The 12,500-nt window shown below is 43.2% G+C and overlaps 1 protein-coding gene and 1 pseudogene across 1 annotated transcript in view; both read right to left on the bottom strand.

The window, feature by feature from the left end:
• LOC127931962 (meteorin-like protein) overlaps positions 1 to 12,500 on the bottom strand; it is a 99,231-nt gene that overhangs the window by 30,412 nt on the left and 56,319 nt on the right. The gene's annotated exons all lie outside the window — the stretch shown is intronic.
• Positions 1 to 12,500, bottom strand: part of LOC127931964 (dynamin-2-like) — a 55,814-nt pseudogene that overhangs the window by 29,423 nt on the left and 13,891 nt on the right.

The following is a 12,500-nucleotide window of genomic DNA, read 5'->3' as shown; positions in this document are numbered from 1 at the left end:
AAGGATAGTAAAACAATATGTGTGTGTGTGTGTGTGTGTGTGTGTGCGTGCGTGCGTGCGTGCGTGTGTGTGTGTGTGTGTGTGTACCTTGACCAGTTCGAAGGGGAATCTCTCGTGGAAGATCCTGTTGATTCTAGCTCCTCCAGAGAGCTCCGCAGTATCCACCTGATCACCTGATCCCTCAATACGCTTCTCAAAGTCTACACCAAACTGCTGAACCATCCTACACACACACACACACACACACACACACACACACACACACACACACACACACACACACACACACACACACACACACACACACACACACACACACACACACACACACACACACACACACACACACACATATTACAAAAGTACTGACAGTCAGATACAGTATATATTTATATATATGTGTGTGTGTACTGACTGCAGTAGGGCCTTGGTCTTGTGTGTGTGTGTGTGTTTATATACTGACTGCAGTAGGGCCTTGGTCTTGTGTGTGTGTGTGTGTTTATATACTGACTACAGTAGGGCCTTGGTCTTGCGTGTGTGTGTGTGTTTATATACTGACTGCAGTAGAGCCTTGGTCTTGCGTGTGTGTGTGTGTTTATATACTGACTGCAGTAGGGCCTTGGTCTTGTGTGTGTGTGTGTTTATATACTGACTGCAGTAGGGCCTTGGTCTTGTGTGTGTGTGTGTGTGTTTATATACTGACTGCAGTAGAGCCTTGGTCTTGCGTGTGTGTGTGTTTATATACTGACTGCAGTAGGGCCTTGGTCTTGCATGTGTGTGTGTTTATATACTGACTGCAGTAGGGCCTTGGTCTTGCGTGTGTGTGTGTGTTTATATACTGACTGCAGTAGGGCCTTGGTCTTGCGTGTGTGTGTGTGTGTTTATATACTGACTGCAGTAGGGCCTTGGTCTTGTGTGTGTGTGTGTTTATATACTGACTGCAGTAGGGCCTTGGTCTTGTGTGTGTGTGTTTTATATACTGACTGCAGTAGGGCCTTGGTCTTGTGTGTGTGTGTGTTTATATACTGACTGCAGTAGGGCCTTGGTCTTGCGTGTGTGTGTGTTTATATACTGACTGCAGTAGGGCCTTGGTCTTGCGTGTGTGTGTGTGTGTTTATATACTGACTGCAGTAGGGCCTTGGTCTTGTGTGTGTGTGTGTTTATATACTGACTGCAGTAGGGCCTTGGTCTTGTGTGTGTGTGTGTTTATATACTGACTGCAGTAGGGCCTTGGTCTTGCGTGTCGGGTCGTCTGGTTTGAAGTTCTTGTATTCCTCGACCTCTTTCTCCAGAGAGAGAAGCTGGCTCTGGAGCTTACTACGTAACCCTGGCAACGTGTCCCGGATGTGGTTGGTCAGTTGCTGGAGGGAGAGGGGGGGGGGGGAGATGGAGACAGAGTGGGAGAGAAAGATAGAGACAGAGTGAGAGAGAAAGATGGAGACAGAGTGAGAGAGAAAGATGGAGACAGGGTGAGAGAGAAAGATGGAGACAGGGTGAGAGAGAAAGATGGAGACAGAGACAGAGTGAGAGAGAAAGATGGAGACAGAGTGAGAGAGAAAGATGGAGACAGAGTGAGAGAGAAAGATGGAGACAGAGTGAGAGAGAAAGATGGAGACAGGGTGAGAGAGAAAGATGGAGACAGAGACAGAGTGAGAGAGAAAGATAGAGACAGGGTGGGAGAGAAAGAGAAAGATAGAGAGAGAGAGAAAGAGAAAGATAGAGACAGGGTGGGAGAGAAAGAGAAAGATAGAGAGAGAGAGAAAGAGAAAGATAGAGACAGAGTGAGAGAGAAAGAGAAAGATAGAGACAGAGTGAGAGAGAAAGAGAAAGATAGAGAGAGAGAGAAAGAGAAAGATAGAGACAGAGTGAGAGAGAAAGATGGAGACAGAGTGAGAGAGAAAGATGGAGACAGGGTGAGAGAGAAAGATGGAGACAGGGTGAGAGAGAAAGATGGAGACAGAGACAGAGTGAGAGAGAAAAGATAGAGACAGGGTGGGAGAGAAAGAGAAAGATAGAGAGAGAGAGAAAGAGAAAGATAGAGACAGAGTGAGAGAGAAAGAGAAAGATAGAGAAGAGAGAAAGAGATAGAGACAGAGTGAGAGAGAAAGAGAAAGATAGAGAGAAAGAGAAAGATAGAGACAGGGTGGGAGAGAAAGAGAAAGATAGAGACAGAGTGAGAGAGAAAGATAGAGAGAGAGAGAAAGAGAAAGATAGAGACAGAGTGAGAGAGAAAGAGAAAGATAGAGAAAGAGAGAAAGAGAAAGATAGAGACAGAGTGAGAGAGAAAGAGAAAGATAGAGAGAAAGAGAAAGATAGAGACAGAGTGAGAGAGAAAGAGAAAGATAGAGAGAGAGAAAGAGAAAGATAGAGACAGAGTGAGAGAGAAAGAGAAAGATAGAGACAGGGTGGGAGAGAAAGAGAAAGATAGAGAGGGAGAGAAAGAGAAAGATAGAGACAGGGTGGGAGAGAAAGAGAAAGATAGAGAGGGAGAGAAAGAGAAAGATAGAGACAGAGTGAGAGAGAAAGAGAAAGATAGAGAGAGAGAGAAAGAGAAAGATAGAGACAGAGTGAGAGAGAAAGAGATAAAGAGAAAGATAGAGACAGAGTGAGAGAGAAAAGAGAAAGATAGAGACAGGGTGGGAGAGAAAGAGAAAGATAGAGACAGAGAGAGAGAGAAAGAGAAAGATAGACAGAGTGAAAGAGAAAGAGAGAGACACAGAGAGAGAGAGTAGTGTCGAGCGATTAACTGACATTTCCGTTTTTTTTTGTTATAACTAATTGGCTGACGTCGGTTCAATTCCAAACAGTATTTTTTTGTTTGTGAGTCCAACACGCTGTTTCTCTAGAGAGAAATCAAATCATTCACAAGATATATCAAGTCAAGAAATATGTGGGACGCTGAAGCAAATATTCAACCTAGTTCAGTGCAGAAACGTAATAATATGTGGGACGCTGGGCTGAAGCAAATATTCAACCTAGTTCAGTGCAGAAACGTAATAATATGTGGGACGCTGGGCTGAAGCAAATATTCAACCTAGTTCAGTGCAGAAACGTAATAATATGTGGGACGCTGGGCTGAAGCAAATATTCAACCTAGTTCAGTGCAGAAACGTAATAATATGTGGGACGCTGGGCTGAAGCAAATATTCAACCTAGTTCAGTGCAGAAACGTAATAATGAACTACAATGACCTTAACCCATTGCACCTGCTTTTTTTCCCTCGACGGGTCAGAGAGGAAGAGGCGAAACGAGAGGTTTCACTTGCTAAAAATCTGTCCAAAATAAGCCCAATGCGTTTCTATGGGCAAAATATGCAGATCTGAGCTTGTCGCCTCCATTCCTGCCTTTGGGACAACGACTCCCATTGTTAGAGCGGAGACATGAGCATCTCATCATTATCTACAGATCTCTGGACAGATAACCTTTACACCCTGCTGGGTTAGACACACAGACCACATGGAAGAGGAATGTACACAACGACAAGAGAGAGAGAGGGACAGAGACAGTTTGTGAAAGTATGTCTTATCTACTTTGAAGAACTGGTCAAATGTTGATATAGTGTCTACATATCTAACCTGGTTGAGACAGGAAGAACTTCCTCTCTGCATCTACATATCTAACCTGGTTGAGACAGGAAGAACTTCCTCTCTGCATCTACATATCTAACCTGGTGAGACAGGAAGAACTTCCTCTCTGCATCTACATATCTAACCTGGTTGAGACAGGAAGAACTTCCTCTCTGCATCTACATATCTAACCTGGTTGAGACAGGAAGAACTTCCTCTCTGCATCTACATATCTAACCTGGTTGAGACAGGAAGAACTTCCTCTCTGCATCTACATATCTAACCTGGTTGAGACAGGAAGAACTTCCTCTCTGCATCAACATATCTAACCTGGTTGAGACAGGAAGAACTTCCTCTCTGCATCTACATATCTAACCTGGTTGAGACAGGAAGAACTTCCTCTCTGCATCTACATATCTAACCTGGTTGAGACAGGAAGAACTTCCTCTCTGCATCTACATATCTAACCTGGTTGAGACAGGAAGAACTTCCTCTCTGCATCTACATATCTAACCTGGTTGAGACAGGAAGAACTTCCTCTCTGCATCTACATATCTAACCTGGTTGAGACAGGAAGAACTTCCTCTCTGCATCTACATATCTAACCTGGTTGAGACAGGAAGAACTTCCTCTCTGCATCTACATATCTAACCTGGTTGAGACAGGAAGAACTTCCTCTCTGCATCTACATATCTAACCTGGTTGAGACAGGAAGAACTTCCTCTCTGCATCTACATATCTAACCTGGTTGAGACAGGAAGAACTTCCTCTCTGCATCTACATATCTAACCTGGTTGAGACAGGAAGAACTTCCTCTCTGCATCTACATATCTAACCTGGTTGAGACAGGAAGAACTTCCTCTCTGCATCTACATATCTAACCTGGTTGAGACAGGAAGAACTTCCTCTCTGCATCTACATATCTAACCTGGTTGAGACAGGAAGAACTTCCTCTCTGCATCTACATATCTAACCTGGTTGAGACAGGAAGAACTTCCTCTCTGCATCTACATATCTAACCTGGTTGAGACAGGAAGAACTTCCTCTCTGCATCTACATATCTAACCTGGTTGAGACAGGAAGAACTTCCTCTCTGCATCTACATATCTAACCTGGTTGAGACAGGAAGAACTTCCTCTCTGCATCTACATATCTAACCTGGTTGAGACAGGAAGAACTTCCTCTCTGCATCTACATATCTAACCTGGTTGAGACAGGAAGAACTTCCTCTCTGCATCTACATATCTAACCTGGTTGAGACAGGAAGAACTTCCTCTCTGCATCTACATATCTAACCTGGTTGAGACAGGAAGAACTTCCTCTCTGCATCTACATATCTAACCTGGTTGAGACAGGAAGAACTTCCTCTCTGCATCTACATATCTAACCTGGTTGAGACAGGAAGAACTTCCTCTCTGCATCTACATATCTAACCTGGTTGAGACAGGAAGAACTTCCTCTATGCATCTACATATCTAACCTGGTTGAGACAGGAAGAACTTCCTCTCTGCATCTACATATCTAACCTGGTTGAGACAGGAAGAACTTCCTCTCTGCATCTACATATCTAACCTGGTTGAGACAGGAAGAACTTCCTCTCTGCATCTACATATCTAACCTGGTTGAGACAGGAAGAACTTCCTCTGCATCTACATATCTAACCTGGTTGAGACAGGAAGAACTTCCTCTCTGCATCTACATATCTAACCTGGTTGAGACAGGAAGAACTTCCTCTCTGCATCTACATATCTAACCTGGTTGAGACAGGAAGAACTTCCTCTCTGTATCTACATATCTAACCTGGTTGAGTGTTTTCTGTAGATGTGGTGTTCCCATGCGGTCAGCTATGTGTCTGTATCCTGGATGAGACAGGAAGAACTTCCTCTCTGCACCCAGAGCTGCTTTAATATCCTTCCTGCCGTCAATATCCTTCTGACTACGATTCACCACCCCGATGTAACCTGGAGAGGAGGAGAGGTGGTTATTACCCTGTTATAACCTGGAGGGAGCAGCTTATAACAGGAGTGTGTGTGTGTGTGTGTCACCCCTTCGTAGCGGCAGTAGTTTATTCTCTAGAATGTCCCGTGCGTCCGTCCCTCGTCCATCAGGTCCAGCTTGGTGATCACTCCGATGGTGCGTAACCCTGGAAACACATAGGTCAACACAGGTCGTCGCCGTGGCAACTTTCCACTCTTTCCACTCTCTCTCCATCCCATTATATGAAAAGATCAGGTAAGAGTTTGACCACTTTTATGCAGCGAAAACAGCCAAATATTTCCAAATCGGATTTTAGTAACCACATTGTGGGCCTGTTAGAACACATACAACATAACAGATTTGCCTGACACACACACATACAAACGTAACCTCTCTACACACACTCTGCCCCCCCTCCTTACCTTGAGGGTCGACCTCCTTAGAAATCTTGAGAGCATCAGAGTTGGCCAGATCCTGGTTAGCTGGAGTCACAGCCAGGATCAGACAGGATTCTTTAGTTATGAACTGCATATAACAGGATCAGACAGGATTATTTAGTTATGAACTGCATATAACAGTGTCAGACAGGATTCTTTAGTTATGAACTGCATATAACAGAATCAGACAGGATTATTTAGTTATTAAATGCATATAACAGAATCAGACAGGATTCTTTAGTTATGAACTGCATATAACAGAATCAGACAGGATTATTTAGTTATTAAATGCATATAACAGAATCAGACAGGATTCTTTAGTTATGAACTGCATATAACAGTGTCAGACAGGAGTCTTTAGTTATGAACTGCATATAACAGAATCAGACAGGATTCTTAAGTTAGTAACTGCATATAACAGAATCAGACAGGATTCTTAAGTTAGTAACTGCATATAAGAGTGTCAGACAGGATTATTTAGTTAGTAACTGCATATAACAGTGTCAGACAGGATTATTTAGTTATTAAGTGCACAGAATATATACATTTTAGTACATAACATAGAAGACAAGACTATATTACTTTAAAGAGGCAATCAGCAGTTGAAACAATAATAAAGCTCTCTACTGACTCATGTTTCAGTAAAAAGCTGGGCCTGGAGAAATGTAACCCCTCTCAAATTCATAGGCAGAGCTATGGATGCAAGGACTGACCGTCCAGGATATCAACATGATCGTTGTAACCATGTTATGAGGCCATATAGAGTTTGTTTACATTTACATTGTTTACAACAACAACAACAGTAAAACAATCTTCTCTTCTGGGATCTGATGCAGTGTGACAGTTGAACTGAGCTCAGGAAACACTAACACCTTATATTCAATATGTCAATATGTACATATCATTCACTTATACGTCCAAATATGGATGTAGCACCTGTAGATTGCCCCCTAAACATATATTTAATTACCCCCTTTCCCTTTCTCTTTAACATATACTTAATTACCCCCTTTCCCTTTAACATATACTTAATTACCCCCTTTCATTTAACATATATTTAATTACCCCCTTTCATTTAACATATACTTAATTACCCCCTTTCTCTATAACATATACTTAATTACCCCCTTTCCCTTTAACATATACTTAATTACCCCCTTTCCCTTTCCCTTTAACATATACTTAATTACCCCCTTTCTCTTTAACATATACTTAATTACCCCCTTCCCTTTAACATATACTTAATTACCCCTTTCCCTTTAACATATACTTAATTACCCCCTTTCTCTTTAACATATACTTAATTGCCCCCTTTCTCTATAACATATACTTAATTACCCCTTTCCCTTTAACATATACTTAATTCCCCCTTTACCTTTAACATATACTTAATTACCCCTTTCTCTTTCTCTATAACATATACTTAATTACCCCCTTTCCTTTCTCTATAACATATACTTAATTACCCCCTTTCCTTTCTCTATAACATATACTTAATTACCCCTTTCTCTTTAACATATACTTAATTACCCCCTTTCTCTATAACATATACTTAATTACCCCCTTTCTCTTTAACATATACTTAATTACCCCCTTTCTCTTTAACATATACTTAATTACCCCCTTTCTCTATAACATATACTTAATTACCCCCTTTCTCTTTAACATATACTTAATTACCCCCTTTCTCTATAACATATACTTAATTACCCCCTTTCTCTATAACATATACTTAATTACCCCCTTTCTCTTTAACATATACTTAATTACCCCCTTTCCCTGTAACATATACTTAATTACCCCCTTTCTCTATAACATATACTTAATTACCCCCTTTCTCTATAACATATACTTAATTACCCCCTTTCTCTTTAACATATACTTAATTACCCCCTTTCCCTGTAACATATACTTAATTACCCCCTTTCTCTATAACATATACTTAATTACCCCCTTTCTCTATAACATATACTTAATTACCCCCTTTCTCTATAACATATACTTAATTACCCCCTTTCTCTATAACATATACTTAATTACCCCCTTTCTCTTTAACATATACTTAATTACCCCCTTTCTCTATAACATATACTTAATTACCCCTTTCTCTTTAACATATACTTAATTACCCCCTTTCTCTTTAACATATACTTAATTACCCCCTTTCTCTATAACATATACTTAATTACCCCCTTCTCTTTAACATATACTTAATTACCCCTTTCTCTTTAACATATACTTAATTACCCCTTTCTCTATAACATATACTTAATTACCCCCTTTCTCTATAACATATACTTAATTACCCCTTTCTCTTTAACATATACTTAATTACCCCTTTCCCTTTAACATATACTTAATTACCCCCTTTCTCTTTTCCTTTAACATATACTTAATTACCCCTTTCCCTTTAACATATACTTAATTACCCCTTTCCTTTAACATATACTTAATTACCCCCTTTCCCTTTAACATATACTTAATTACCCCCTTTCCTGTAACATATACTTAATTACCCCTTTCTCTTTCCCTGTAACATATACTTAATTACCCCCTTTCTCTTTCCTTTAACATATACTTAATTACCCCCTTTCTCTATAACATATACTTAATTACCCCCTTTCCCTGTAACATATACTTAATTACCCCCTTTCTCTTTCCCCTTTAACATATACTTAATTACCCCTTCCCTTTAACATATACTTAATTACCCCCTTTCCCTGTAACATATACTTAATTACCCCCTTTCTCTTCCCTTTAACATATACTTAATTACCCCTTTCCCTGTAACATATACTTAATTACCCCTTTCTCTTTAACATATACTTAATTACCCCCTTTCCCTTTAACATATACTTAATAATATTATATACTTAATTACCCCTTTCCCTGTAACATATACTTAATTACCCCCTTTCCTTTAACATATACTTAATTACCCCCTTTCCTTTAACATATACTTAATTACCCCTTTCCCTGTAACATATACTTAATTACCCCCTTTCCCTGTAACATATACTTAATACCCCCTTTCTCTTTCTCTTTAACATATACTTAATTACCTCCTTTCTCTTTAACATATCTTTAATTACTTTAACATGTACTTTATTACTCTTTGGATATGAACTACACACAACATAGAAGATATACTATATTACTTTAATATTTAAAGTGTATAGAGAATAGAGTGCCATCTGGTCAAAAGTAGTGCACTATCTAGGGAATAGGATGCCATTCTGGTCAAAAGTAGTGCACTATCTAGGGAATAGGATGCCATTCTGGTCAAAAGTAGTGCACTATCTAGGGAATAGGCTGCCATCTGGTCAAAAGTAGTGCACTTCCTAGGGAATAGGGTGCCATTCTAGTCAAAAGTAGTGCACTATCTAGGGAATAGGATGCCATTTTGGGAATAGGGTGCCATTTGGGACCGTAACCACAGTCTCTGACCTGCATCAGCATGTCTCTGATCTGGTGCTCGATGTCGACTGGCTGGTCTCCCACCGCTACCTTAGTCATCCCTGGTAGATCTATAAGAGTCAGGTTTAACACTGAGGAGGGAGGGAGGGAGGGAGGGAGGGATAGAGGGAGGAGGGAGAGAGGGATGGGAGTAGGGAGAGAGGGATGGGAGTAGGGAGAGAGGGAGAGAGGAAGGGAGGTGTGTGGGAAAGGGGGATGATAGAGTGAGGGAAAGAGAGAAGGGGGGAGAGGGAGAGAGAGAGAGAGAGAGAGAGAGAGAGAGAGAGACAGGAGAGAGAGAAACAGAGAGAGAGAGAGACAGAGAGAGACAGACAGAGAGAGAGACAGACAGAGAGAAAGAGAAAGAGGAGAGAGAGATTAAATGATTAAATTAAAATGGAAAATGTATTTGCTCATTGTACATCAATCTACAGAGAGGAGGTTTACACTGTAACAGGGGTGTTCACAAAAAGCTGTAGATGGGCCTTGGGATGAGAGATGTGTACCTAACCTGACCTGAGAGATGTGTACCTAAACTAACTTGAGAGAAGTGTAGCTAAACTAACCTGAGAGATGTGTACCTAACTGAACTTGAGAGATGTGTACATAACCACGCGGTGTGGAGCGTTTGTATGGTCTGTGCAGAGAGGAGAGAACAGGGATAGACAGACACATAGTTGACAGGCTACAGAAGAGGCTACGCTAATGCAAGGAGATTGGAATGACAAGTGGACTACACGTCTCGAATGTTCAGAAAGTTAAGCTTATGTAGCAAGAATCTTAATGACTAAAATTATTAAAATGACACAGTACTGCTGAAGTAGGCTAGCTGGCAGTGGCTGCGTTGTTGACTTTGTAGGCTAGCTGGCAGTGGCTGCGTTGTTGACACTACACTAATCAAGTCGTTCCGTTGAGTGTAATAGTTTCTACAGTGCTGCTATTCGGGGGCTAGCTGGCTAGCTAGCAGTGTTGATTACGTTACGTTGCGTTAAAAGAACGACAATAGCTGGCTAGCTAACCTAGAAAATCGCTCTAGACTACACAATTATCTTTGATACAAAGACGGCTATGTAGCTAGCTACGATCAAGCAAATCAAACCGTTGTGCTGTAATGAAATTAAATGAAAATGTGATACTACCTGTGGAGTGAAGCGGAATGCGACCGGGTTGTTGAGTGGGAAGTTCTATTCGGTAGACGTTGGCTAGCTGTTGGCTAGCTAGCAGTGTCTCCTACGTTAAGGACGACAAATAGCTGGCTAGCTAACCTCGGTAAATTAAGATAATCACTCTAAGACTACACACTCTAAACTACACAATTATCTTGGATACGAAGACAGCAAAGACAACTATGTAGCTAACACTACACTAATCAAGTCGTTCAGTTGAGTGTAATAGTTTCTACAGTGCAGATGTGGACTAGGGAGGAATGTGGGCCGAGGTCAGGTCAGATGTGGACTAGGGAGGAATGTGGGCCGAGGTCAGGTCAGATGTGGACTAGGGAGGAATGTGGGCGAGGTCAGGTCAGATGTGGATTAGGGAGGAATGTGGGCCGAGGTCAGGTCAGATGTGGACTAGGGAGGAATGTGGGCCGAGGTCAGGTCAGATGTGGATTAGGGAGGAATGTGGGCCGAGGTCAGATGTGGATTAGGGAGGAACGTGGGCCGAGGTCAGGTCAGATGTGGACTAGGGAGGAAATGTGGGCCGAGGTCAGGTCAGATGTGGATTAGGGAGGAACGTGGGCCGAGGTCAGGTCAGATGTGGACTAGGGAGGAATGTGGGCCGAGGTCAGGTCAGATGTGGACTAGGGAGGAATGTGGGCCGAGGTCAGGTCAGATGTGGACTAGGGAGGAATGTGGGCCGAGGTCAGGTCAGATGTGGATTAGGGAGGAATGTGGGCCGAGGTCAGGTCAGATGTGGACTAGGGAGGAATGTGGGCCGAGGTCAGGTCAGATGTGGACTAGGGAGGAATGTGGGCCGAGGTCAGGTCAGATGTGGACTAGGGAGGAATGTGGGCCGAGGTCAGGTCAGATGTGGACTAGGGAGGAATGTGGGCCGAGGTCAGGTCAGATGTGGACTAGGGAGGAATGTGGGCCGAGGTCAGGTCAGATGTGGACTAGGGAGGAATGTGGGCCGAGGTCAGGTCAGATGTGGACTAGGGAGGAATGTGGGCCGAGGTCAGGTCAGATGAGGACTAGGGAGGAATGTGGGCCGAGGTCAGGTCAGATGTGGATTAGGGAGGAATGTGGGCCGAGGTCAGATGTGGATTAGGGAGGAATGTGAGCCGAGGTCACGTCAGATGTGGATTAGGGAGGAATGTGGGCCGAGGTCAGGTCAGATGTGGACTAGGGAGGAATGTGGGCCGAGGTCAGGTCAGATGTGGATTAGGGAGGAATGTGAGCCGAGGTCAGGTCAGATGTGGATTAGGGAGGAATGTGGGCCGAGGTCAGGTCAGATGTGGACTAGGGAGGAATGTGGGCCGAGGTCAGGTCAGATGTGGACTAGGGAGGAATGTGGGCCGAGGTCAGGTCAGATGTGGACTAGGGAGGAATGTGGGCCGAGGTCAGGTCAGATGTGGACTAGGGAGGAATGTGGGCCGAGGTCAGGTCAGATGTGGACTAGGGAGGAATGTGGGCCGAGGTCAGGTCAGATGTGGATTAGGGAGGAATGTGGGCCGAGGTCAGGTCAGATGTGGATTAGGGAGGAATGTGGGCCGAGGTCAGGTCAGATGTGGACTAGGGAGGAATGTGGGCCGAGGTCAGGTCAGATGTGGACTAGGGAGGAATGTGGGCCGAGGTCAGGTCAGATGTGGACTAGGGAGGAATGTGGGCCGAGGTCAGGTCAGATGTGGACTAGGGAGGAATGTGGGCCGAGGTCAGGTCAGATGTGGACTAGGGAGGAATGTGGGCCGAGGTCAGGTCAGATGTGGACTAGGGAGGAATGTGGGCCGAGGTCAGGTCAGATGTGGACTAGGGAGGAATGTGGGCCGAGGTCAGATGTGGACTAGGGAGGAATGTGGGCGAGGTCAGGTCAGATGTGGATTAGGGAGGAATGTGGGCCGAGGTCA

The sequence above is a fragment of the Oncorhynchus keta genome, chromosome 10 (genome assembly GCF_023373465.1).
Source record: "Oncorhynchus keta strain PuntledgeMale-10-30-2019 chromosome 10, Oket_V2, whole genome shotgun sequence".
NCBI lineage: Eukaryota > Metazoa > Chordata > Actinopteri > Salmoniformes > Salmonidae > Oncorhynchus > Oncorhynchus keta.
Note: the sequence above shows the minus strand (reverse complement) of the source record. Positions and strands in the feature narration are given on the sequence as shown.